Consider the following 27968-nt stretch of genomic DNA (forward strand, 5'->3'; position numbering starts at 1 on the left):
AAATTGGGGCCTGGAGCGGGGGATGAATTCATCTCCTGGCTATTAGGTCTAATCCGATCGACCCCCTGTTGTTTCTATTTTGCACTGCAGTGGCATTATCATTTTGCTCATGTGTTTGTGCACAACCCTCCGCAGACACATAGGCGGCAGGACCAATGAGAAACACTCCTTCATAGATTTTCAAGAACTTGCAGCTGAAAACTCCTGGTATTCCAGGCAGCTGGCATGGGTGAGACACTTGAGGGTTGGAAAAAAGAAAGTCTTTTTGCTATCACAACTTTCCCAACAGATGGCTTGATTTTTTTTCTTTCCATTTTAAAACACTGCTAATCTCAAGTCCATGAACTGTAACTCAAGGGCCAGATTCATTTCAACACAGAAACCAAAATATTCTCTACGACCTGCTCTGCGTTCTGACATAAGAACTGTTGGTGGGCTTGAGAGGCCTGATTTATCCAACCTCCTTTACAAGGGCCATAATCTCTCTCACTCAAGATCTCCTCAGACTGCTCCACTACTCCCTATCACGTCGCTGAGACATTGGCTGTTTAGCAACAGTTCTGAGGCAAATGCGTTCTTCTTCTTGGGTGACAGTAACCCATTTCCAACAACTGCTTTTGGAGTATGGATCGACACTTCCAGTTATTTTCCGGGTTCACTGTGGGTCAAAACAACAGAGCCCGATGGCGGGTCGGGGGGAAATTGATGAAATAGAAATAGCCCTTAAGGAAAGCGCTATCGTTGACAATATGACGGAAAGGGCCTTGCTGGCAAAAACATCCACCATTGAAAATTGTGCCACCCCTCCCCACCCCCAACCCTGAGCACAACTTCTCATCGAAGAAATGCAGAGCAGTTGAAAATGAGTGACTGCTCACTGAACAGAAAAAAAGTAAATGATGGGGAAAACCCAGATACCTACACACACACACACATACACACACACACACACCTCCCCCGCCCCCCCAGAAACATTCCCTTCTTTCAACTGAAATTTATTTCTTCCATAACTCCAGTGGGTGTGTAAAGAGCTTTTCCGAAAGTGACCGCCCTCTGGGACAAAACTTTGTGTGGCCTTGAGGAGGCAGAGACAGGGAAAGGGGGAATTGGACACCTTCCTGCACTCCAGACTCTGAGACAGGCTCCATTCTGGATTGTGAAAACGGAAGACAAATGGCCCGCCCGGCTTGTCCGAGCTGGTCATTTTTCAGCTTAAAAACCTGGGTGGTTTCATGATAAAGAGGAAGCGAGAAACAAGGTGGCGGTGGTGAGAAGTAGAAGGAGGAGGGTGGAATCAAAGAGTGATCAGGGCTAAGGATGAAGGGAAGATGAAGGAAGGCCAGACAATAGAGAATCTTTCCACAGAGCAGGAGAATTGGGGATGGGAAAAAGGCACCCATGAGCACTCCCTCTCCCACACACACAAACACACACGTAGCCAACTTTCTTCACCTCTCCCAGGCCGCATCCATTTGTGGTCATTCCTTCCGTTGCTTTCATCTCTTCCTTTCTTTTGTACCTCTGGGAGAATCAAACAGAGGCTCAGTTTCCCCCCAGCAACCCCAGGCTTTCTCCTTAGGCAGTCCATCAATGGGGACGGCGTTGATGGAGGATGAAAGAACGCTGATGGTCGGTTGGCCCTTTGAGGATACAATTTAGCAAGATTGCTCCCTCTCCAGCCTGTGCCGGCCTTTCCATTTTGGTGCTCAGATGAAAGGCTGATGCTCCGTTAAGGCCCCAAAATGACAATGCTCAAACTTAGAGGGAATTGAAATGTCTAAGGAAAAGAGACCAAAATGGGTTGGGGCTGTTGTTAGCTAGATGTCTCTGGAGTAAAGGGTCATATTTTCTAATCCAGTCACCCCGAAACCACATGAAAAACACGCCCGTACGTAAAATATCTCAGCACCCAGTTTGGGTCAATTTTATCCTGGAGACTAGAAGAGTCAAGGAGACAGAAAATAGGAAGATGAGGAAAAGCATAGAGGAATGTAGGTACAGTCATAAACCAGTGACAAGCTTTTCTTAAATCACTCAAGACCAGAAAATGTAAAAGATTGATAACCCTCACTGTGCCATAAATCCCATTTTCTCTCCATCTACCTGGATCTACCCGTCTGTATTGTTAGTGGTTGAGGTTTTCTTCTTTGACAGGCTGTTGCTCTTAGCAACAAGTCATTTCTGATATAATTAAAGAGTAATATCCTTTCGTGCTACGTGGGTGTTGAGCATAATTGAAAGCTCATTAAAAGTGTAGCTGGTGTTCACTTATACTGTGCAAAAAAAAAAGTGTATTTTTACTTGACTGGGCTGACAGTGCCTTGAAAGCCTAATTGATTTTGAATAAACCTTTAGCAAATATTTCTGAATAGAGATTGCCATAATAGCTGGGGACACGAGGCCCCGAAACCAAATGTGTACTGCCTCAGACGAAGGATATGTAGATCGCTGACTCTGTTCCCTTCTGTTTTCTAGTATTCCAGCCTCTCAGTGTTTGTGGCTTTTTCCAGTCACTCCCCTTCCCCCTGGACCCCTAGGCATTTTATCATTGTGAGGTATGTGGAGTCCACATTTCTGGCCATTAGAAGCTGATGGGGACGGAGAGAGAAGTTGAGATCCGGTGAGGACGACTGCCCACAAATCTGCAGTGGGTCCGGAACCCTAAGGCTAGACCTCATTTTTCTGCATGGTGGTGAGAACGCTCAACCCCTCACAGTTTCACGTGAGGGATTCTCACTCAAAATCAGATTCTGAATCGAAACGTTTCCGAGTTTGAAGATAGCTGGGTTCTAAGTTCTCAAACCCTCACTAGCAGGGTTCCCGTGCACTTAATCTCCCCGCCCCCGCTACTGTTTAGGGGTTCACCTCATGGCACATCACCATAGCACTTAGGCACCTTTACCATTATCATCATCAAGTGTTATTATTAGTAGTAATACTATAATTATTATGTTTTTATTGTCTACAGTGCACTATCCTATGTGCTTGGGAAAGTATATTACAATAGAATTGGTAAACAGGTTTCCTGGCCACAGCAATCTTACAGTCTACAGTGGGAGACAGACATTATTATGAATGGATAATTGATAATGTAAAATCTATAATAATAATTGTGGTATTTGTTAAGCTCTTACTATGTGCCATGAACTGTACTAAGCGTTGGGGTGGATACAAGCAAATGGGTTTGGGCTCAGTCCCTGTCCCATGTGGGGCTCACAGTCTAAATAGCCATTTTACAGATGAGGTAACCGAGGCACAGAGAAGTGAAGTGTCATTCACAAGGCCACACAGCAGACAAGCATCGGAGCCGGGATTAGAACCCATGGCCTTCTCACCCACAGGCTCTTGCTGTATCCACTACTGCTGCTTCCTGAATTAATAATTTATAATATATAATTTATAGCTATGTAAATCAATGCTGAGGCAATGAGGTTGGGGAGAACAGCAGATGCCCAAAGATCACAGATCCTAGCGCATAGATGACGGAGATGGGAAAGGGAGATGAGTCGGTGATATTCTTGGAACACTCAATGAGTGAACTGTACTAAGTGCTTAGGAAAAAAGAATACAGCAGAGCTGGATGTCACGATGGCTGCCCATGAGGAGCTTATAGGATGAGAGGGATATTAAAATGAATGAGAGACAAGGGCAACAGCTTACTATATGGATATTTATGCAAGTGTTGTGGGACTGGCGTGAGTATAAAAGTGCTTAAGAGTACATAGTCTAGTGTCCTGTCAATGCAGAAGGGAGAATACCATAAGGCAAATTAAGGGTTTTGTCTGGGAAGGCCTCTCGGAGGAGATGTGATTTTAGGAGGTTATTGAAAGTGGGAAGAGAGGTATTATGTAGGATTCATTCAATAGTATTTATTGAGCGCTTACTATGTGCAGAGCACTGTACTAAGTGCTTGGAATGTACAAATCGGCAATTGATAGAGACAGTCCCTGCTCATTGACGGGCTTACAGTCTAATCGGGGAAGACAGACAGACAAAAACAATAGCCAGAAATAGAATCAAGGGGATGTACACCTAATTAAAACAATAGCAATAAATAGAATCAAGGTGATGTACATCTCATTAACAAAATAAATAGGGTAATAAAAATATATACAAATGAGCAGATGAGCATTCATTCATTCAATAGTATTTATTGAGCGCTTACTATGTGCAGAGCACTGTACTAAGCGCTTGGGATGAACAAGTCGGCAACAGATAGAGACAGTCCCTGCCGTTTGACGGGCTTACAGTCTAATCGGGGGAGACGGACAGACAAGAACAATGGCACTAAACAGCGTCAAGAGGAATAACATCTCGTAAAAACAATGGCAACTAAATAGAATCAAGGCGATGTACAATTCATTAACAAAATAAATAGGGTAACGAAAATATATACAGTTGAGCGGACGGGTACAGTGCTGTGGGGATGGGAAGGGAGAGGTGGAGGAGCAGAGGGAAAAGGGGAAAATGAGGCTTTAGCTGCGGAGAGGTAAAGGGGGGATGGCAGAGGGAGTAGAGGGGGAAGAGGAGCTCAGTCTGGGAACGCCTCTTGGAGGAGGTGATTTTTAAGTAAGGTTTTGAAGAGGGAAAGAGAATCAGTTTGGCGGAGGTGAGGAGGGAGGGCGTTCCAGGACCGCGGGAGGACGTGACCCAGGGGTCGACGGCGGGATAGGCGAGACCGAGGGACGGCGAGGAGGCGGGCGGCAGAGGAGCGGAGCGTGCGGGGTGGGCGGTAGAAAGAGAGAAGGGAGGAGAGGTAGGAAGGGGCAAGGTGATGGAGAGCCTTGAAGCCTAGAGTGAGGAGTTTTTGTTTGGAGCGGAGGTCGATAGGCAACCACTGGAGTTGTTTAAGAAGGGGAGTGACATGCCCAGATCGTTTCTGCAGGAAGATGAGCCGGGCAGCGGAGTGAAGAATAGACCGGAGCGGGGTGAGAGAGGAGGAAGGGAGGTCAGAGAGAAGGCTGACACAGTAGTCTAGCCGGGATATAACGAGAGCCCGTAATAGTAAGGTAGCCGTTTGGGTGGAGAGGAAAGGGCGGATCTTGGCGATATTGTAGAGGTGAAACCGGCAGGTCTTGGTAACGGATAGGATGCGTGGGGTGAACGAGAGGGACGAGTCAAGGATGACACCGAGATCGCGGGCCTGCGGGACGGGAAGGATGGTCGTGCCATCCACGGTGATGGAGAAGTCTGGGAGCGGACCGGGCTTGGGAGGGAAGATGAGGAGCTCAGTCTTGCTCATGTTGAGTTTTAGGTGGCGGGCAGACATCCAGGTGGAGACGTCCCGGAGGCAGGAGGAGATGCGAGCCTGAAGGGAGGGGGAGAGGACAGGGGCGGAGATGTAGATCTGCGTGTCATCTGCGTAGAGATGGTAGTCAAAGCCGTGAGAGCGAATGAGTTCACCGAGGGAGTGAGTGTAAATGGAGAACAGAAGAGGGCCAAGAACTGACCCTTGAGGAACTCCAACAGTTAAAGGATGGGAGGGGGAGGAGGCTCCAGCGTAGGAGACCGAGAATGATCGGCCAGAGAGGTAAGAGGAGAACCGGGAGAGGACAGAGTCCGTGAAGCCAAGGTGAGATAAGGTACGGAGGAGGAGGGGATGGTCGACAGTGTCAAAGGCAGCAGAGAGGTCAAGGAGGATCAGAATGGAGTAGGAGCCATTGGATTTGGCAAGAAGGAGGTCACGGGTGACCTTAGAGAGAGCAGTCTCGGTAGAGTGGAGGGGACGGAAGCCAGATTGGAGGGGGTCTAGGAGAGAATGGGAGTTAAGGAATTCTAGGCATCGATTGTAGACGACTCGTTCTAAGATTTTGGAAAGGAAGGGTAGTAGGGAGATAGGACGATAACTGGAGGGGGAAGTGGGGTCAAGAGCGGGTTTTTTTAGGATGGGGGAGACGTGGGCGTGTTTGAAGGCAGAGGGGAAGGAGCCCTTGGAGATTGAGTGGTTAAAAATAGAAGTTAAGGAAGGGAGGAGGGCAGGGGCGATGGTTTTAAGAAGGTGAGAGGGAATGGGGTCCGAGGCGCAGGTGGAGGGGGTGGCACTTGCGAGGAGGGAGGAGATCTCCTCTGAGGATACTGCAGGGAAGGATGGGAAAGTAGGGGAGGGGGTTGTTGGGGGGGAGGGGAGAGGCGGAGGGGTGACTTTGGGGAGCTCAGACCTGATCGTGTTGATTTTCGTGAGGAAATAGGTGGCCAGATCATTAGGGGTGAGAGATGGGGGAGGGGGAGGAACAGGGGGCCTAAGGAGAGAGTTAAAGGTCCGGAACAATCGGCGGGGGTGACGGGCATGGGTGTCGATGAGGGAGGAGAAGAAGCTTTGCCTGGCGGAGGAGAGGGCAGAGTTAAGGCAGGAAAGGATAAATTTGAAGTGTGTGAGGTCGGCTTGGTGCTTGGACTTTCGCCAGCGGCGCTCAGCAGCTCGAGCATAGGAGCGTAGGAGGCGGACGGAGGAGGTGATCCAGGGCTGTGGGTTAGTGGCGCGAGAGCGGCGGAGGGAAAGGGGGGCGAGAGAGTCGAGATGAGTAGTGAGGGTGGAGTTGAGAGCGGAGACCTGATCGTCGAGAGTGGGAAGAGAGGACAGGGCGGCAAGGTGAGGCGAGATGCTATTGGAAAGACGGATGGGATCGAGAGAGCGGAGGTCTCTGTGGGGCAGTAGCGAAGATTTGCAGGGGGAGGGAGTGTGAGAGATGAGGCAGGTGAGAAGGTTATGGTCCGAGAGAGGGATTTCAGAGTTGGTGAGTGAGGAGATAGTGCAGCGGTAGGAGATGACAAGATCGAGGGTGTGACCGAGTCGGTGAGTGGGCGCGGTATGGTGGAGGAGGAGGTCGGCAGAGTCGAGGAGGGATAGCAGGCGGGCGGCAGAGGAGTCGTCGGGTACATCCGTATGGATGTTGAAGTCTCCAAGGATCAGAGTGGGCAGAGAGAAGGAGAGAAGGAAGGTGAGAAAGGGGTCAAGGTGGTTGAAGAAGTCGGAGGTGGGACCGGGAGGGCGGTAGATGACGGCGACAAGTAACTGGAGTGGGTGGTAGAGGCGAATGATATGGGCTTCGAAGGAGGGGAAGGAGAGGGAGGGGGGAGGAGCATATGAAGAGGGAGGCAGTTCTGGGCCATGGGAAGGATCTGGGGCAAATGTCGGCCAAGTGATAAATGAGACAAGGTACAGAGAGTAGGTGGCTACCCTGACTAAGAATTGACTTTACTGTTTTTCTCTCCCATTAGATTGTAATTCCGTCTTAAAAGTAGGGACTGAGTCTACTTACTCTTCCAAATGTTTAGTACAGTGGTCTGCAGGGAGTAAGCGCTTGCTTGGGAGAAGCAGCGTGGCTCAGTGGCAAGAGCCCGGGCTTGGGAGTCAGAGGTCATGGGTTCAAATCCCAGCTCCACCACTTGTCAGTTGGGTGACTTTGGGCAAGTCACTTCACTTCTCTGGGCCTCAGTTACCTCATCTGTAAAATGGGGATTGATCGTGAGCCTCATGTGGGACAACCTGATCACCTTGGTATCCCCCCAGCGCTTAGAACATTGCTTTACACATAGTAAGCACTTAACAAATACCATCATGATTGATTCCTCTGTCAGTAAGATGGCAGCTTTCAAAACTCTGTTCTCAAAAAGCCACATCCCAGGGTTCAAAAATACAAGATCAATATGTATGATTTCCAATCCACTTCTTGCAAGTAACAAGATCAGCGTTGAGATGGGGAGATTTTAGGTCCGATTCCAAGGTACCTCACCTGAGCCGCTAATTTCAGGTATCGATGGCAGAAGGTGGGGTGGGTTCCTTTAGGGTATTCTCTTGGTGGCGACGTAAGGGTCATTGACATAGGTATCACCCACTGCTTTGGAGGTGAAAATTGTTTTTCAGAATGGCACGTTCCTTGATTTGAGAGACAACCTCTGGAGGGACGCACAACATTTTGGGCAAAGAGCCACAGAGATTTGCTCAGGTATGATCAGGCTCACTGTATGTAGCCTGGCATTCGTTGTAGAAATTGGCCTTGTGGAGAGAATGATTTCCGCCGGCAGCTTTGAGAGGAGGAGGCCCCAGAAGCTCTGGTTTCACGTTCAGGGACGAATGATCTTGCGGGAGAATGGTAGGAAACTTAACTTACACTTCCTCTATCTTCAGGCAATGGCCCCAGGTCAGATGCATCTGCGACCACCCTGAGCTGTGCTGAATGGACGGCCGCCTTGCCTGCAGTCTGCAGGCCCCCACACTCTGGCTACCTCCCACCTGCCCATCCCCTGACTAAACCCAGCCCACTGTTACTTGAAGTAGGTCGATCCAAGCTCCTCAGTCAATTTAAAAGTGTAGCATTTTATCTATGGCATTCATTGAGTGCTTACTGTGTGTGGAGCACTGTACTAAACGTTTTCAGTAGCAACAGCATTTTCTGAGTGTTGCGTTTGCATTCAAGAAAAAGAATCCAGATGGAGAGACAAACAGAAGAGGACTGGGGTCTTTTTTCTGATAAAGTTGGGTCAAATATGCAGAAGATCTAAATTGAAATTTTCATGCAGCAATCTCTAGTGGGGGTGAGCCTCTGCTCATTCAGCTGGGCAGAATCAGATAATGTGAGCCCCACGTGGGACAACCTGATTCCCCTGTGTCTACCCCAGAGCTTAGAACAGTGCTCTGCACATAGTAAGTGCTTAACACATACCAACATTATTATTATTAAAATAATAATGATATTTATGCCTTGCACTGTTTCAAGCACTGGGCTAAATACAGTATAATTAATGATCATGATAATAGTATTTGTTAAGCACTTAGTAAAAGTCAAGCAATGTTTTCAGCTGGAGTAGATACAAACTAATCAGGTTGGACATAGCCCCTCTCCCATAAGGGTCTCACAGTCTTAATCCCCATTTTTGCAGATGAGGTAACCGAGGCACTGAAAAGCTAAGTGACTTCCCCAAGGTCGCACGGCAGACCAGTGGCAAAGCTGCGATTAGAACCCAGATCTTTCTGATTCCCAAGCCCTTACTCTATCCACTACACCGTAACTGGACAGTCTTTGGAGCTCACAGTCTAAATAGGAGGGAGGGAGTTTCAATTCCCATTTAACAGATGAGGAAATTGAAGTGACTCGCTAAAATCACAAAATAGGTGAGTGGCAGAGTCAGGATTAGAACCTAGATCCTCTGACCGTCAAGACCGTGCTCTTCCCACTGGGCCTCGCTGCTTCTCCACCAGTTGCTTTTCATTTATTCATTCATTCAATGGTATTTATTGAGCACTTACTGCGTGCAGAACAGTGTACTAAGCACTTGGCGAGTACACGGGTTTCCAGGTTGTTGATGGTGAAGTGGCAAGAGCAGTTTCAAACCACTCCCATGACCTGTGCTGAACCCTTCCTCCTGCCAGCACCCTTGCATCGATTCAAATTCAAAACAGATGCTCCTCCTCAAACCCTTCTCTCCCACCTCCCCCAGCCCAGCACACACTATCTGCCTCTGGTTCCCTCGGGGAGGCTTGGATTCGTTCTTTTCCACACCATAAAAGAAAATTTGGATCTGGAAAGCTTCAAGAGGATCCCAGGCCACAGTCCCAGTCTTCAATCAAGGGGAAGAAAAGATGCTTTTCCTGTTGAGGGCTTTAATTAGACCTTCCAACTAATCACCCGTCAAACACCTTGAAAATGCTCCCAGGGCATCATTTCTGCATGCTGAACACTGAATGCCCTTGGGCGTCTCTCAGAATAGAGGATTGATTTGGAAAAACTCACTGGCATCGGCTCTCCTTTCACTCGCTGAAGATTGAATTTGTGCACAGGCCGAGGGAATGGTGGCAACTCTGAAGGTTGGAGAGGTCACTTCAGAATTCCAGGCCAGGAGGAAGAGCCTGCGTCTGAGATGTTGTCCCTTCCCATCTGATAGGTCTTCTGCTCCTCAACCTGGGAGTCTCTGGGCCTCCCCAGTCTCTTGATCTTCACAATCTCTGTGCCTCTGCATTCTCTGGGCCCTCATGATCTCTGGGTAGCCACAGTCTCTACCTCTCAGATCTCTGGGCTTCCACATTTTCTGCATCTCAGATCTCTGGGCCTCTATGTTTTATGCTTCTCGGATATCTGGACCTCCCCGTTCTATGATTTTCACATGTCTGGGCCGCCACGGTTTTTGTGTCTCGAATCTCTGGGCCTCTGTGTCCTCTGGGCTTCCACATTCTGTGTGTCTCAGATCTCTGGCCCTCCATGTTGTCTAGGACTGCAAGTTCTAAAGACATCCACGACCTTTGAACTGCCACAATTTCTGGTCCTCTAGGTTCTCTGGGCCTCTGCTCTCCTGGCCTCCATAATCTCTGGACCTCCATGGGGAGACAGGCTCCACAGAGCCTTGTGTCATTCAGTCTCCCCACTTATTCAGGTTGCATCGCCCTCCCCTTCTCCACTTTGTCTCCTACTGGGATTTTGTCCTAACAATATTGTGCTGAATTTACTTAAGGTAGTCCTCCCCGAAACTAAAAAATGCCTGATGAAACCAAATCGGGTTCTTTCCTGATGCTACGCAAAACATACCGGATTGCATTTCCCGGATTTTTGACCAAGTAACCTTTGAAATAGAAATCTGGGGATAGAAACCATCCTCCCAAGGGCTTCCCAAGGGTTTTGACAAACCCCTGAAATGATGTGCAAATGGCTTCCAGTCCCCTGAGCTCCCTCCTGTATTAGAGTCACATGGTGAACTCTGCAGAGCACTAAATCAGGGGCCGGTAGTGTGGCAGGCACTGAAAACCTGGCTCTTCCATTAATAACTTTTACATGGCAGTGGGGTCATCGCATTTTGTCTCTATTGCTAATTACGAAGGGAAATAAAAATCCCTTCAGAAAATTTCCGCCCGCAGGAGAGTGTGCTTTTCTGTTTGTTTTTGAATTGTGGAGGATTGGGCAGGGAATGTGTTTATTACATTGTTATTTTACTCTCCCAAGTGCTTAGTAAAATGCTCTGAACACCATAAGCACAATAATTATTGATCAATCTTGTATCTTCTCCTGAAATATTCAAATGAGAAGCAGCATGGCCTAGTGAAAAGAACATGGGCCTGGGAGTCAGAGGACCTGGGTTCTAATCCCTGATCTGTCGATTGCTTGTTTTGTGACAGTGGGCAATTTGCTTAACTTTTCTTTGCCTCAATTTTGTCAGCCGGTAAATGGGGATTCAATAGTTCTTCTCCCTCTCCCTTAGACCGGGAGCTCCATGTGGGACGAGAGAGTGTGTCTGGTCTGATTATTGTGTATTTACCCCAGTGCTTAGTATAGGGCCGGGCACATAATAAGTCCTTAGCAAATACCGTTCTTATTATTACCACTGTTATTAATAATGTTATTATTCTCTACCTATTCTTTCTCCCCATTCTCTTATCCCAGAGTTGACACTCTGGGAAAAACACCCATTTCCATACATAGGAGAAACTGTAGACAAGCGGTGTTTTATCAAAGCTGGGTTTGTCTTAGCAAATTTATTTGGCAGAAGAGGGTAATTTTTTTTTCAAAGGCTCCCCGAAAAATCATCGCAAACATAAATGATTGAATCTTACTTGGTTTTCCTTTTTTTATTATTTTCGCTTTTGCTGGCTTCTCTCGATCCTTTATCATTTAGCCAGTAGTGATGTCCTCAAAATCCAATAAAATGTTTTTAACTCCTAAAAGTGCATGATGCTGGTTTCAAGATATCAAATGCAAGATCCATTAATCGGTCTTATGCACTGAGTGCTTACTGTGTGCAGAGCACTGTACTGAGCACCTGGAAGAGTACAACGTAGTAGATTTGGTAGGTATGTTGCCTACCCATATGGAGCTCACGGTCTAGAGAAGGAGATGGACCTTTAAAGTACATTGTGGATATGGACACAAGTGCTGTGGGCCTGAGTGTGAGGTGAACAAAAGGTGTAAGTCCAAGAGCAAAGTAGAGGCTGAAGGGAGAGGGAGAAAGGGAAATGAGGACTTACTTGGGGAAGGCCTCTGGGAAGAGATGGCATTGTAATAAGGCTTTGAAGGTGGTGAGAGAGATCATCTGTTGGATATGAAGGATGAGCAGAGGACAAGAGTAATGCCCTTTCCAAATGGATTTACAAAACACCCTCCTTCATTCATAGTGATGGTATCCCATTTATCCCACAGTGCCAAAACAGAATGGGTTAGGGGGCGGGGCGGGGTGGGAGGGGGGATGGAGAAGGATGAAGAGGAGAAGCACATAATAGGGTGTAAGTCGTTCCATCAGCTTCCTTCTCCCACCACACCACAGCTCACACTCTTGGTTCCTCATCTTTCTATCTGTAAATGAACTTGGGGTCTGACTTGACTGTGAGATTGTAAGCATCTGGAAGGCAGGGCTCATGTCTAATAAATCTGTTGTCCTCACCTCATTGTTCTGTATACAGTAGGTGCTCACCCTCCACTAGTTTTTGGAGCAGCAGGGGTGTGGAAGGTGGGGGCGGCTTTCGGACACGCATATTCCAGAAGCCGGGAGTGAAGGCTAGAAGAGAGCAACCTGGTAATGCTTTATAATTAGCTAAAAAGGCTGAACCTGTTGTAGAGGGAAAGAAGTGAGCTAAGACCCAAGCTGGGGGGGTGAGAAGAGAGACCTGAAGAAACCCATCGGGAAATGTTGGCATGATGAGTGGGGTATAGGCACAATTAGGGTATTTTTACCTGTTTTTCTCTCAGTGACGGACTGGCATTTTGCAGGATATTTTCTTTAGAACCAGCAGAAGGCTCATTGCTATGAAATTGGAACCACACCTGTTCTAGGTGAGTGTAGATTCTGGAAACCCCATCCAAATGCCCAGATCCTGGATCTTAACTCTCAGAAGAGAGGTAGTGATTTCAGACAAAGGGTGGGCCTCCCCAAGGGCAGACGCGAAGCTGTCAATCCAAGAGGTTGGATCTCTGCGATAACTCCAATAGTATGCCAGGTTTTCTTGGGAAGAGCTGACGGTGTCTTTTTCGGGACTACATCTGTTGTGCTCTGCTCAATCCCAATCATGGTGACAAGCCCGCCTCCATCCCGCCCATCGAACCGGAGCGGCCCGAATCCATTCTGTCAAATATCCCTGCCAGGTTGTTTCCACCATTTTTGGTCTTCACCCCTGTTTCAGCTCCAAGTCAAGGATGGAATTTGGTCCATCAGTGGTATTTACAGCACACCTGCGTTCCGCGGGCAGAGTATTGTACTGGTTGCTCAGGAGAGGACAACAGAGGTCATGGTCCTTGCCCTTGCAGAGCTTCCAATCTTGTGAGGTAAGATAGAAGTATGATAATGAAGGGACAGTAGCGAATAAGATGAAATTTACCCTTGGGGCCACAGGAATCGGTGATAGCAAGCGCTAATGCTGGGGAGAGGGAGAGGGTATCCCCTGGCCTGAAGTATCAGGGAGAAGCTACTGGAGGAGGTGGGGTTTCATGCGGTTTTGAAGGTTAGGGGAGAGACAGTGTGATGGATTTGAAACTCGAGCGAGTTGAGAGAGGAGATTTTGACGTTAAGTTATCCAGAAATACAGACCAACCCTGACCTAGAGACCCCAAGCCATCTAGATTCCTTTTCCGTCGTGGCAGGAGATTGAAGATGGGACACATGGTTGGGGTGATCCGGGCCCGGGAGACACCTCAGGTGCAGAAAGCGGAGTGTGAAAGCTGGGGGCTTCCTTTACAGGAGGGGAAGGGTCCCCCGACGGCTGAGTTAACTCGACCGCTTCTGGTCCCTCAGCTGTTCCTTTCCGACAGGCCGATTGGCCCCGACCTCTCACGGGAGCACAGCTGATCACCTTCCCTGACCCGCAAAGGATCGGTAAACTCAGACCGTACCCCCTCGCACCGAGCCAGGTTGTTTCAGGAAAATCACCTGCCGTCGGTTCTTCCTGAAACGGGACCCAGGAATGGGGAAAGTAGTTTCGTGTTCCCAGTGTCTTCCTGGCTGACAGACTCCATTTTGATTCTCTCCTCAGCCCAGACTCTCTTCTTTATGAACCTCTTCCTCGGTACCCAGTGACGACTTTTCTTTTAAGATTTAGTAAGTCGACCCCAGCCCGCTCTATTACGCGGGGATGCTCCGTCACCTGAACGACTTTGATGCATCTCTGCTCGTCTCTGCCTGCCTGCTGACATCTGCCTGCTCGCGGCAGGGAGAAGAAACTTTAAGGACAACCTTCAGTCATTTCCGTAATTGCTATTCCGGCCTGCTGCTTCAGATGGAGTTTTGTTAGTGTGATAGGCAGCTCCCATTAATGTCAAATTAACATAAAATATAAGGATGACAGTATGCTGGAATTTGCATAATTTACCTCTGAATCTAAAGGCGTTTTAAAATGGATTCTCAAGGACTAATAAAGACGTATCCGTTGACTCACTCTCCCATTTTGGGGTGCTACTTGAAATGCCATGTTTTCATTTCAGAGACGAAAGGCGGCGGTGGGCAATGTCAAACGAAGGAGAACAAGAGGAGGCGGGATGGTTTCTGAACCGTAAGTAGCAACATGAGGAATCTCTTGCCCTAGAGGAACACTCAGCCTCTGGGCCCGAGTGAGACCTTCACCAAACTGGACCTTGCCGTTTGACACACATCCCGTCGGATGTGATCGTGAAGACGCCTCAGCCCACCCTGGCGAGGACGTGGCACCGTTTTGGTCCTGGGCCCTCTGGGGATGTGAAGAGTGCTACCCTGCTGTGCCGGACCGCATGAGTCTGGGGGCGTCAGCGGGATTCACTTAGTGGCTCCGGCGGACAGAGCACCGTACCGATGCTTGGGGGAGTACAGTATAATACAGTGAGGTGTCAGGATCCCTGCCCGCGGGAGGTGACAGACCGTCGGGGAGTACTGATGTGAAAACCCCGACTGTCAGGTGGTACGTGGTGAATAAGGATTGGCCTTAGGTCACGTGTCTAGTCCACACCGACCTTCTCGACTCGGTTGGTGACTTGGCATAGCTTGGCGTGGATAGACAGAGGGAGCAGAATTTCAGGTCAGATATCCGCTGTGGCATCGACGGAGATTCTTGATCTCATGTAAGGCGGGTAGGAGCGCACCAGCCGGGCCAAGCCCTTCGGCCTGATCTAGAAAACTGGTCAGTCCAGTGGGCAGAGCTACTCTCTCGCGGGCTGAGTACAGTGCTTTACGACACGGAGTGATTGATTTCCTTCTGTGGGACTTTGTGGGCTTGAGCTTCTGGTCATGAGGGCGATGGAGGTAGGAACAGAGGTCTCACGGTGACTCCAGTCTGGTGGGAGGTGACGAGGCAACCCTGCCTAGCACTGAGTGGGCTCAACGTAGACGTGCCCTCCGGTCCTTGACTGAGGTCCAGCGAGTGGCCAGGTGCCCCCGGGAGTCGAGGGGAAGCGGGCATCGATGCCTTAGTGGGACTGAGCCGTACCTGTAAGGCATCAAGCAGAGCCCCGCTCCTCATCCGGTGCCCGGCGGACACTGTCCCAAGTGCCTGGCGCCCACCCAGGAAGCATCTCAGCCCCTAAGGACCCACTGGAGGCAAGGTTAATAATCTGGAGATTTGGTTGCAGCTCAACACCGTGGCCAGGAGCAGAGGGCTGGGTGCCATGTGACCCGCGTCCCAACCCCAGATCTGCCCGCAGCCAACTTAGCCTCCTTAGGCCTCAGTTTCCTCCTCTGCAAAATGGGAATGAGGCCTGCTTTCCCTCCCTGATGACCCCAGGCCTGTAGTCGCAGCGGAATCTCTTGTAATTCCCCCAGCGCCTGGCACACAGTGAGAGCTTTATTCATACTGTGTAATTAATTAATGAATTAAAGGATCTGATCAGAACATTAAAAAAAGCCTCAAAACACGAAGCTCTGGACATTCATCTGATGGCTGTGGCAAATATCGAAGAGGATGCCCTGGTGAACATTGCAGGATCATTATTCAGGCTGAGGACTGATCTGTGTCTGGGGAGGACCCCCAATTTCCAAATAGAAAGAGCAAAATGTTAGCTGTAAATTAAAGTTTGGATGCATTAGCAAGAATGCCAGCAGGAAAAAGCCCTATTACTTTTTGAGTTCTGTGCCATGTTTACTAGGAAAGAAGAAGATAAAATAATTCCTGAAAAGTGGCAAAAATGCACTGCCACTTGTTAAGAAACCCAGTTATCTGGCAGGCATTCTGTCAGTTATTTGGATCAAGGAAATAGGCCCTGTGTATGTGCAATTGGAATGAAATTTATTTTGGAGAATTTTGACTTGCAGGCATTCAATAATGGTATGAATTGAGTGTTCACCTTGTGCAGAGCACTGTGCTGAGATCTTGGAAGAATTTAGTAGAAATGAGAGATACAAACCCTGCTTTCACGGAGCTGAAAATCTGAAGTGGAAGACAGACATCAAAATAGATTCCAGATAGGGTCTGTAAACAAGATTTATAGATATGGTTGTAATAGTAATGATAATTGTGATTTTTGTTAAGTGCTTACTGTGTGCCAACCGCTGTGCTAAGCACTGGGGTAAATACAAGATCATCGAGTCCCACATATGGTTCGTTGTCCAAGTAGGAGGGAAAAGCAGACTTGAATACCCATTTTGCAGGTGAGGGAACCGAGGCACAGAAAAGTTGTGACTTTCCCAAAGTCATTCGGCACATAGGTGATAGAGCTGTGATTGGGACCCAGGTCCCAGGCCTGTGCTCTTTTCACAAGGTATAAGTGCTTTCCATAAGTGCTCAGTCAATCAGTTGATCAATCAGTGGTATCTATTGAGTGCTTACTATGTGCAGAGCACTGAACTGAGTGCTTGGAAGAGTACAATACAAAGGAATTAGCAGACAAGTTCCCTGCCCATAATGAGTTCACAGTCTAGAGGAGGAGCTAATCGATCAGTGATTTATTGAGCACTTGCTATGTGCTTGGGAGAGCACAGTACAACAGAATTAGCAGAAGCATTTCCTGCCCATGACGTGCTTACAGTCTAGAGATGCTCCAGTATCCAGCTGGGTGGGCAATGGTCCCCAAGATCTCCCCAAAAGATTCATTCATTCGTGTTTATTAATAATGTTGGTATTTGTTAAGCGTTTACTATGTGCAGAGCACTGTTCTAAGCGCTGGGGTAGACACAGGGGAATCAGGTTGTCCCACGTGGGGCTCACAGTCTTCATCCCCATTTTACAGATGAGGTAACTGAGGCACAGAGAAGTTAAGTGACTTGCCCACAGTGACACAGCTGACAAGTGGCAGAGCTGGGATTTGAACCCATGACCTCTGACTCCAAAGCCCGTGATCTTTCCGCTGAGCCACGCTGCTTCTCTTTATTGAGCACTTACCGTGTGCAGAGCACTGTATGATGATGCCCTCAGCTCCACTTCCACACTGTGCCAGTGGATTTTGTGCCCGGCTCCTCAGTCCCGTTCATTTGGAGCTCGACTTGTCAACTACCATGGCTCAGTGGAAAGAGCACGGGCTTTGGAGTCAGAGGTCATGGGTTCGAATGCCGGCTCAGCCACTTATCAGCTGTGTGACTTTGGGCACGTCACTTAACTTCTCGGTGCCTCAGTTACCTCATCTGTAAAATGGGGATTAAGACTGTGAGCCCCACGTGGGACAACCTGATTCCCCTGTGTCTACCCCAGCGCTTAGAACAGTGCTCGGCACATAGCAAGCGCTTAACAAATACCAGCATTATTATTATTATTAACTACCAGATTCTTGCGACACCAACTGCTCCTGCCAACCCTCTTACGGTTTCCAGTGGTGGTCCAGGTTGAGAAGCGTATTGACCTGAAGGATCGATATTCATGCGATCTCTGTGTGTTTTTGTTTAGACACATCGCCGACTGAGTTCACGGCAAATAAACCTGTAGTCGTCCACGCCTGCAGAGATACGTTTTACACGGCTGGATACGGCATATCCGGAGCTGGGACGACATCGCGTCCAGGTGAAGGAACGGCTAGTTTCCCGGCTGTTTACTCACGTGAAATGTCAACAAAACTGCATCGGCAGGGATGGGTTTTAATCTCTGAATCGTCATTCTTGTAGATAGTGGGAAGACGATCTTGGGTGTGCAGCGCCTTCAGTGGCAAAAGAGCACAGGGATGACCCATCCAGGTAGATTTCCGAGAGAGACGGCCATGACTTTCCCTGTACCCAGAGACCGAAATCTCCCTTGCCCAGCATTCCTGCCCTGTGGTGGAGAGACTGGGCTGAGAGTGGAATAGGACCCCCACCCCCGATCAGGAGGGTGAACCGCCCCCCATAACACTGGGACCAGGCAGTGGCAAGTCACTCTGAGCCGATCTCTGGTGAAAAGGATGCAGGGATTTCCCGGGGCAACTGCCAAGAGAAACTCTTTTCCAGCAGCCAAGGACAAGAGTCTCACAGAAGTGACAGGGAGAACTCAAGTCAGAAGCAAGCGAGAGAAGCCATCCTTTCTTAACTCCGGTGCCCAGGGAAGAGCCGAACTTTTGCGTCTGCCGTACGAGGCGCAGAGAGCTGCCAAGAAAGAAGGTACGCAAACCATTTGATTGTTTTCGGGGGGAGGAGGGGTTTAAGGTATCTATAAGCCCTTACTACGTGTTAGGCAGATAGAAGCTAATCAGGTTAGAAATGGAACATGTCCCACATGGAGCTCCCAGCCTTAATCCTCATTTTACAGATGAGGGAAATGACTTGCCTAAGATCACTCAGCAGACAAGTGGCAGAGCTGGGATGTGAACTCGATTTCTTCTTACTCTTAATCCTGTGGTCTATCCACTAGGCCATGCTGCTTCTCTTGGGTGGTTTCCTCTCTTTCTGATGCTCTTCCAGGCTGTCTCATGGTCACCCGTAGAGGTCCTGGGGGTGGTGATTCCACAGCCTGGATAAAAATAATAATGATAATAATAATAATGGCATTTGTTAAGGGTCACACAGCAGGTAAGAGGGAGAATCGGAACCCAAGTCCTGTGACTCTCAAGTCTGGGCTCTTTTTACTAGACCGAGCTGTTTTGCAAGGGCTCTGACCTTCCTACCCCACCCTCAGGAATGCCGAAGCATCTACTGTTTAACTTTCAATAGCTTCCCAGTCGCCATGAGGAAACAGAAGAGTCAAGGATAGAGAGGGGTTTTGTGAGAAAATCACTTGTGTCTCTGAGACAGTGATTTCTAGTGAGGTACACCTAGCCTCAGGAGCTTACAATCTAAACTAAGGAACGCTTGGCTACCGTTTACTTCTTAGCAATCTGTTAGATGGCAGTTATCCTCAAATGTCAGGAAATACTGTGGTGTCTGGAAAGAGTAGCGAACTCTTAGTCTCATAGTCTCAGGGGACCCTGGGGCCTAGTGCTAATCCGGCCCTGGCAATGTTGGTGAATAGTTTAATGATTCAAGGTGACAAAGACTGCTCTGTGGCCTCAGGCAAATCACCTGACTTCTCTGGGTCTCAATTTCTTCCTCTCTCAAAATTTGCAGTGCATAGAAAGGGGCCGTGGGTCCTGGTCCAATGGACACAACACTCAGTGTCCGGAGCTCTTTCGGGGGCAAGGGTAAACTTTAGAGCAGCGGCCCCCATGCCAGTGATGTGGGACAGGCCCACGACCCCAGCGGGACAGGAAGACATCCTGGATGATAGATTCTAAATAGCTCTGGGATGGGAGCTCACCTCCTCCAGACTGAACCCCCCCTTTTCCCTCTCCTCCCCTTCCCCTCCTCCCTCTGCTCTTCCCCCTTCCCCTCCCCTCAGAGCTGTGCTCATTTGTATATATTATTATTTATTATTTATTTGGTTAATAAGGTGTTCATCTCCTTGATTCTATTTATCTTGATGATTTTGTCTTGTTTTTGTTATCTTCTGTTTTGCTTTGCTGTCTGCCTCCCCCGTTTAGACTGTGAGCCCGTCACTGGGCAGGGATTGTCTCTATCTGTTGCTGATTGTCCATTCCAAGCGCTTAGTACAGTGCTCTGCACATAGTAAGCGCTCAATAAATACTATTGAATGAATGAATTCAGTGAAGCGTCACCTAAGTTCCGGCAGGGGCTAAAATAGAGGCAGGTGTCAGCAGAGGGGCAGGAAATGGGGAGCACAGACTCAGGAAGGGACGGAAGTCGAGGCTCTGCCAATCAGGTGAAGCCCCAAGCATCTGGTCTTGGGTGGGAAATCTACACCTAAACGACCATGCTCCATTCCTTATCAACCTCTGGGATCCACCTATTTTCCAAAGGGGCTAGACTACATCAGGTGTAGAAGCAGTACATAGGTAGACACATTTGTGTGTAGATGATTATTCTCTCTCTTTCTCTCTCTCTCTCTCTCTCTCTCTCTCTCTCTCTCTCTCTCACACACACACACACACACACACACACACACACTCACACACACACCCACGCGCGCGCTGAAGTCCAACAGCCCAGTCTCTTTTTGAATAGAGTCCAGAGTGGAAGCCCATTTGACAGTGACATCAAGAAGGCACAAATAAAACTTGATGCTAGAACAAATGCTAAGTAAATGTTCCCTCTCCTCAAAGCCTCACATAAAGGCTTTTGATTTCATTTTTGGAGAATGGATTCGGGCTGTTCCTTCGATGCGATTCGAGGCGGTCCTCGCGGGGCCTGCTTTTGCACGCCTCCCCTTAGTTTGGATTCCTCTTATGCAGGTAAAGAGCTGTAAGTGAGGAAATTATGCATTGTGAATGGAACTCTGGAGAGCCCGGAGCTCTTGAGATTCCGGTGTGCGTTGCAACATTTCTGCATACGTTTAACCGCTTCTGAGTATGCGGGATGTAAAAATAAAACTGTCGGGGAAGCAGGCCTTAATTCCTAAAACGTCCCTCCATAGTTCTCGAAGCAGTTAGGCCCGTGAAGCGTTTCAAAACTCATTATTCCTATCTGTAGACCATAAGGTCTTTGAGGGTAGGATGAGGGGATATCAACCACATGGTATTCTGTTAAGGGCTTAGCCCAGTGTTCTGCACAGAGTAAGCACTCAAGAAAAAGCATCGATTGACTGGGCTCGGGAACTGCTGCTGGTGCCTGGAAGTGTGTAGCCTCCTAGTCAGTGTGGTTTGGACTAGAAGAGCTGTTAATCAAACCGTGGTGTATATTGAGTTCTTTCTCTGTGTGAATCATGGTGCCAAGCCCTTGGGGAAGTTCAGTACAAATGATTCAGTAGAAGTGATCTACCCCAGCACTTAGAACGATGCTCAGCACATAGTAAGTGCCTAACAAATGCCATAATTATTATTATTTTTAAGGGGTACCCAGCCAAAAATATAGTGGATGCAGAGTTGGGAGACGGTAAGGGAAATAAGGGCTCAGTCAGGGAAGGCTTCTTGGAGGAGATGTAATTACAGGAGGGTTTTGAAGGTGAAGAGAAGGAGGATCCCAGAGTGGACAGGGGCAGAGTCTCGGGAGTGGGATAGGTGAGATCAAAGAACAGAGAATAGGTTGGCTTTAGAGAAGCAGAGATTGTGAGTAGGGTTGTAGTAGGAGATCAGTGAGGTAAGATAGGTCTGGGAGAGCTGATCGAGGGCCTTAAAGCTGATGGCAAGGCGTTTCTCTTTAATGCAGAGATGGAGAGCAACCATGGGAGATTTTTGAGGAGTGTGGAGACGTAGACTTAATCAGTATTGACTGACTTAATATTCAGTTCAGAAGAGCAGATCGTTTTTATTCATCTTGCTCACAGCCTAACATAATTTTGTTTCTGCAAAATAGATCCCAGGCCCAGAAATGTCTCATCAAGCATTCGGTCCAGTGCCCTGTACCCAGTACATAAGAGCTGATTGAGTGCTTTAAAGTCCATGGTAAGGAGTTTCTGTTTGATGTAGGGATAGATGGGTTACCATTAGAGGTTTTGGACAAGAGGGGAGATAGAGACTGAATTTTTTTTTTTTTTAGAATCATGATTCCGGTGGCAGAGTCAAGTACAGGCTGGAGAGGGGAGAAGCTAGAGACAAGGAGGCTCATGTGGTTTCCCAGGGTGGAGAGGTTAATAGGGATAAGGGATCCTGGAGGTGAGGTGAGATCAGAAGGACCTCACTGATAGGCAGAGCTAGGAAATGTCATCCTCAGGCACATCACGATGTATTTCTAAGCAACAGCATCCTGGCCGAGAGTGTTGGTAGGGAACTTCTGGGGACCACCACATTCTCTGGAGGCTGCAAGGGAAACAATGGACCATTCTGCAGGATATGTACTGCTCCGGGAACCTGCGGACTGCCTGAAGGAAATGCCATGAAACCCCTCGGAAGGCATGCCCGGTGGTGAGGATTTAACACTTACTGATCACAGGGAGGGAGGGAGAAGAACTCCCCATGGAGTCACAGCTCTCGTGGCAGTGTGGGAAGGGACAGTGGTTGTGAAGGGAAATCCACTGTGGGTCCCATCTTGTCTTGGTTCCTTGCTTTCTCTCGTTCAGTCAGGCCGTGACCGCGCAACCGGAGGTGCGGACCGCATTCCATGTCTGGGTCGTGCCCTTGAGAAGCAGCCTCCCCTAGGGGACAGAGCACAGGTTTGGGCATCAGAGGACTTGGGTTCTAATCCTAGCCCCGCCAATTAGTATCAGTGTGACCTTGGCTTAACTTCTTTGAGCCTCAGTTTCTTCAACTCCAAAATGGGGATTAAATCCTACTCCCTCCATGAATAATAATAACGTTGGCATTTGTTAAGTGCTTACTATGTGCCAGGTACTGTTCTAAGCACCGGGATAGATACATGTTAATCAGGTTGTCCCACGTAGGGCTCACAATCTTCATCCCCATTTTACAGATGAGGTAACTGAGGCACAGAGAAGTTAAGTGACTTGCCCAAGATCACACAGCTGACAAGCGGCAGAGCCGGAATTAGAACTCATGACCTCTGACTCCCAAGCCCGTGCTCTTTCCACTGAGCCACGCTGCTTCTCAGCGTGAAGCCCATGTGGGGCAGGGACTGTGTCCAACCTTATTCATTTATATTTACCTCAGCACTTAGAACAATGTTTGGCACATAAGAAGGACTTAGCAAATGCATTCATAGTAGTAGTGATTATAAGAATGATAATAATTAGGATGTCAGTAGGGGCTTGGCCCACCCTGATAGAAGGATCCCCCGACACCCACACCCCTCTCTGTTCTGGATCTCCAAGTTACACATCTAATGCAGTGACTATTTTATTGGACGATACAATTATTGCTCCTCCTGTCTTTCTGGGAACCATTCAAATCGAAGGGCTTGTTTATTTTAGAAGACGTAAACAAAACCAAACTAGTCTCCTGACATATTGGTTTGTTTTCCAAGGAACAGAAAGAAAATTTTCTCTCTCCAAAAACATCTATTCTCATGCAAGATATGCTCTTTTTGTTCTGCAGGAAGATTTATCATAAAGACACTATCAGAGGCCTGAGAAATCTCTGCTAAAAGGAGTAAATATAATGCTATTAGTAAACAAATATTTCAACCCCTGATAAACAATTCCTCTCCCGTTATTCTTCGCAAACATCTACTTTCTTATCCTTACCGTTATTTTCCTATCCCACCTTGCTCACTAACCAAGTTATTGAGTGAACTCACAAATGATCCACACTGTGTGACTGTACCTCTTTCTCACCCTGAGCATTCATTCATTCATATGTATTTTTTGAGTGCTTACTGGGTACTAAGCGCTTGGAAAGTACAATTCAGCAATAAATAGAGGCAATCCCTGCCCAACAAGGGGCTCACAGTCTAGAAGGGGGAAGACAGGCATCAAAATAAGTAAACAGACAAGAGCAGCAGCAATATAAATAAATAGAATTATAGATATATGCATATCATTAATAAAATAATGAGGACAAGAAGGAAAGGATGGATTCAGTGAAGCTAAAGTGGGATAACGTGTTGAGGAGAAGGGGATGGTCAACAATGTCAAAGGCATCTGAGAGGTCCAGGAGGATTAGGATAGAGTAGGAGCTGTTGGATTTGGCAAGAAGGAGGTCATCGGTGATTTTGGAGAGGCCGGTTTCAGTGGAGTGGAGGGGATGGAAGCCAGATTGGAGGGGGGCAAGGGGAGAGCGGGGGAAGAGGAATTCAAACCAGCGAGTGTAAACGACTCCCTCCAGGAGTTTGAAAAGGAAGGGTAGGAGAGAGCTGGGGCGATAACTGGAGGGGGGCTGTGGGGTCAAGGGAGGGTTTTTTAGGATGAGGGAGACTTGGGCATCTCTGAAGACAGTGAAAAAGAAGCCGTTGGAGAGTGAGCAGGTGAAGATGGAAGTTTAGGAGCATTTTAATCCGAAAAAGTTCAAAATCAATTTTGGATAAGGATCAATCTTATTCTTATCCTTCTCTTAAACTGTGGTAGAGCCACAAGACGTTCATTAAGAAGGAGTTGGTTTTTTGAATGGGCTTTGATGACCGGCGTGGGCAGTGATTGACCCTCGTGGTCCCTGGCCCACCTGCCAGGTTTTGTCACTTGGCAGGCGGGAGGCAGACTGCCCGGAGAGAACGGCTTTAGACACGGGGGGCTACGTGGGTGTCAGTGGTGGCTTTAGTGGCCCTGAGTCAATCATGGGGACCCATGGGAGCGCATTCTCAGGGGTGAGAACCACAGCCGTGGAAGTGTTTAATCACTCAGTCAACCGATGGTATTTACTGAGCACTTAACTGTGCGCACAGCACTGTACTAAACACTGGGGAGTGAACAATAATAATAATAACGATGCTATTTGTTAAGCTCTTATTGGGTGCCAAGCACTATTCTATGCACCGGAGTAGACACAAGATAATCAGGTTGTCGCACGTGGGGCTCACAGACTTAATCCCCATTTTCCAGATGAGGTAACTGGTGCCTAGAGAAGTGAAGTTACTTTCCTAAGGTCACACAGTAGACAAGTGGCGGAGCTGGGATTAGAACCCATGTCCTCTGACTCCCGAGCTCTAGCTCAACTGTATATATTTTCGTTATTTTCGTTACCCTATTTATTTTGTTAATGAATTGTACATCGCCTTGATTCTATTTAGTTGCCATTGTTTTTACGAGATGTTCTTCCCATTGACGCTGTTTATTGCCATTGTTCTTGTCTGTCCGTCTCCCCCGATTAGACTGTAAGCCCGTCAAACGGCAGGGACTGTCTCTATCTGTTGCCGACTTGTTCATCCCAAGCGCTTAGTACAGTGCTCTGCACATAGTAAGCGCTCAATAAATACTATTGAATGAATGAATGAATAGCCACTGGGCCATGCTGCTTCTCTGTATAACAGAGATGGTAGACAAATTCCCTGTCCACAACAAGTTTAGAATCTAGAGGTCGCCTGGCCCATGGGCCGGCTCTGCCCAAGGCAGCCAGTTGCCCCTGGTTCCTAGGCCACCTGCCCAGACCTGGTGTGCCCTACTGTTGGGCAGCTTTCTCATGCCATTTTTCATTCATTTAAAGGGAAAAGTCAGCACCTTTCAGTGAAATAAGTGTTTTGTCTGATCGCTCAGCTGTTAGAATCGAACGGGGCCACTTCCTGTGGCTTCCCATCCCAGGGATTTGGCTAGGATTTTAAAGGGTTTTAAAACTAAGGTTTTAAAATTGGAGAGGACTATCAGATATGGAAAGGAAAGGATGTTCCAGGCAGGGGAGAGGGTGTGAGCAGGGAGATGACAGCAAGAAAGCAGTGTTGCCTAGTAGAGTATGGGTCTGGGAGGCAGAAAGACCACAGTTCTAATCCCAGATCCACTATCTGCTTTGTGACCTTGGGCAAGTCATTTAACTTGCTTAGAACAGTGCTTGGCACATGGTAAGCGCTTAACAAATACCATCATCATCGTTATTATTATCGTCTTCACCTCAGTTACCTCATCTGTAACATCTGGATTTCTCACATTTGCATTTCCCCAAATGCCCACTGCGTTACTTCCGGGAATTGATGAGAACATCCCGAACGACCGCAGAGTCTTGTGGCCAGTCAGAACCTTCGAGACCGTTTAAATGGTTTTTGCCCCCGTGGCGCGAGGGTGTCTGCACCGAGCCACCCGACGTGTCTAACGTCAAGGGTAATGGATGCCACAGCTCCTTAGAATTCAGATGGTACGTTGACACGAGAAAGCTTTCCAGCTTCTTCCTCTGTTGTCGAGCTCTTCTTTGCCCATAAAGCAGAATGCGCCTGCCTCGTTAATGCTGCAAACTGCCTCATTATCTGGACACTTGACTGATCAGAGAAGAAGGATGTGTCCTCACTGTTACTCACACACTGGGCAGGGCTTAGAAGCGCTACGAACTGACCTTGATTTCCATTGCGAACACATCACTTCTCTTTGACGGGAAGCTGATAGGAGCGCGTCAAGTGTAAATGATGAGGACAGCGGTGACGGTAATGTATTTATTTACGTGACTTTTCCTCCCGGAGGCTCCAAGTGTTGTGATTAACTTGCGAGGGAGGGCCTGCGCTGTAGCTCAGTCATTAAGTCATGCTCCCGTTAGGTACTTAGATGCGGAAGAGCTTGAGCGGCTTGTCTGGAATTGCCCACCGTCCTCTTCCCTCATCCCCGGCGCCCTCCCACTCTCCCGCTGCCCCACCCGCTCCTCCTCCCACTATCCCACTGTCTCTCGACTTGGCTTCTTCCCAGACCCCTGCCCTTTCCCCCTTCACCAGGCTCCCGCCCAAACCTGGCTCTCTTCCATCCCCTCGCCTTTCTCCCCCGCAAACCTGACAAGTCTCCGCTGCTGTCACCTCGCTCTCCACCCCCCACCCCCACCCCGTACATCTGACACCCTCCTGTACTCTTACCTGGTCGTACCGCAAACCTGACACCCCCTCTACACTCTTTTGACTCCTCTACAAATCTGACCCCCTCTGGCACTTTAACCTGGTTTCCCCGCAACCTAACACCTTCCTCCCAACACTCCTACTTGCCAGTTTTACAAACATGACACCCTCCAAGCACATACCTACATCCTCCACAAACCTGATCATCCCAGAGCACACAGAGACCTACCTTTTCACAAAGCTGACTGCCCCCCAACCACACGCACCTACTTTTTCCACAAACCTGACCCCACCTGACACACACACATATACACACCTATCTTCTCTACAAATCTGACACCTTCCACATGCCCCCCACGGGGCTCCCCCACCAAAACCTGACACCCTCCTCCGCTCTCACCTCACTCCCCCACAATCCTGCCACCTTCCCTGGCCAGTCACTTGGCTGTCCCACAAACCTGACACTTCCGCCCACCTCACCCCTCTCACCTGGGTCCTTCGCAGACCTGACCCCTCTCCACCCACCCACCCTCCACCCCTTCAACAGTTCAATCAGTGACATTTATTAAACGCTTACTATGTGCAGACCCCTGTACTAAGCACTTGGGAGAGTACAATACAACAGAATTAGCAGAAACGTTCCCTTCCCCAGACAAGCTCTCGGTTGCTTCTGCCTCAAGCCCGACCCCCTCCCGGATTGCCCAGATAGAAGCCTCACATTGGACAACGTCTCCTCTCGTCCCCGACTCTGACTGCTCCTGGGACGGGACCGTTGTCAACGTCGGTTGCCGCGGGTGATAGGCAAAGCTCGGCTGTGGAGAAACTGCTGTTCTCTGCCGCACTCTCGGGTGCTGACCCCGAAGAGAGCATTTCAGTAGCGTTGCAGGAAAATCCACATTTGGCTTGGGCTTGTTTTTTGCCTTTCCCCTTAAAGGGTCATTTTGTGGGCTGGCCCTCCCTTCAGAGCTGGGAGCTCCTTGCAGGTCAGAGACCTCTGTAATTGATTTCCATGTAATTAGCCTTGTGCGGATCATCAGCGCTTACTTAATGTCCTGGTGGGAAGGGGTGGGCCAGATGGAGCCTGTGGTTGGCTCTTCTAATGCTAACCTTCTCACTGTACGTCCGTCACGTCTATCTCACCACCAACTCCACATCCACGTCCTGCCTCTGGCCGGGAGCTCCTTCCCTCCTCATATCCAACAGATCATTTCTGCCCCCCCTTCAAAGCCTTACTGAAGGCCCATCTCCTCCAAGAGGCCTTTCCTAAATCCTCCATTCCTCTCCTCCCACTCCCTTTTGCCCCACCCTGACTTGCTCCCTTTATTCATCCCATCTCCCGCAGCACTGATGCACATATC

Source organism: Ornithorhynchus anatinus, chromosome 6 (genome assembly GCF_004115215.2).
Source record: "Ornithorhynchus anatinus isolate Pmale09 chromosome 6, mOrnAna1.pri.v4, whole genome shotgun sequence".
NCBI lineage: Eukaryota > Metazoa > Chordata > Mammalia > Monotremata > Ornithorhynchidae > Ornithorhynchus > Ornithorhynchus anatinus.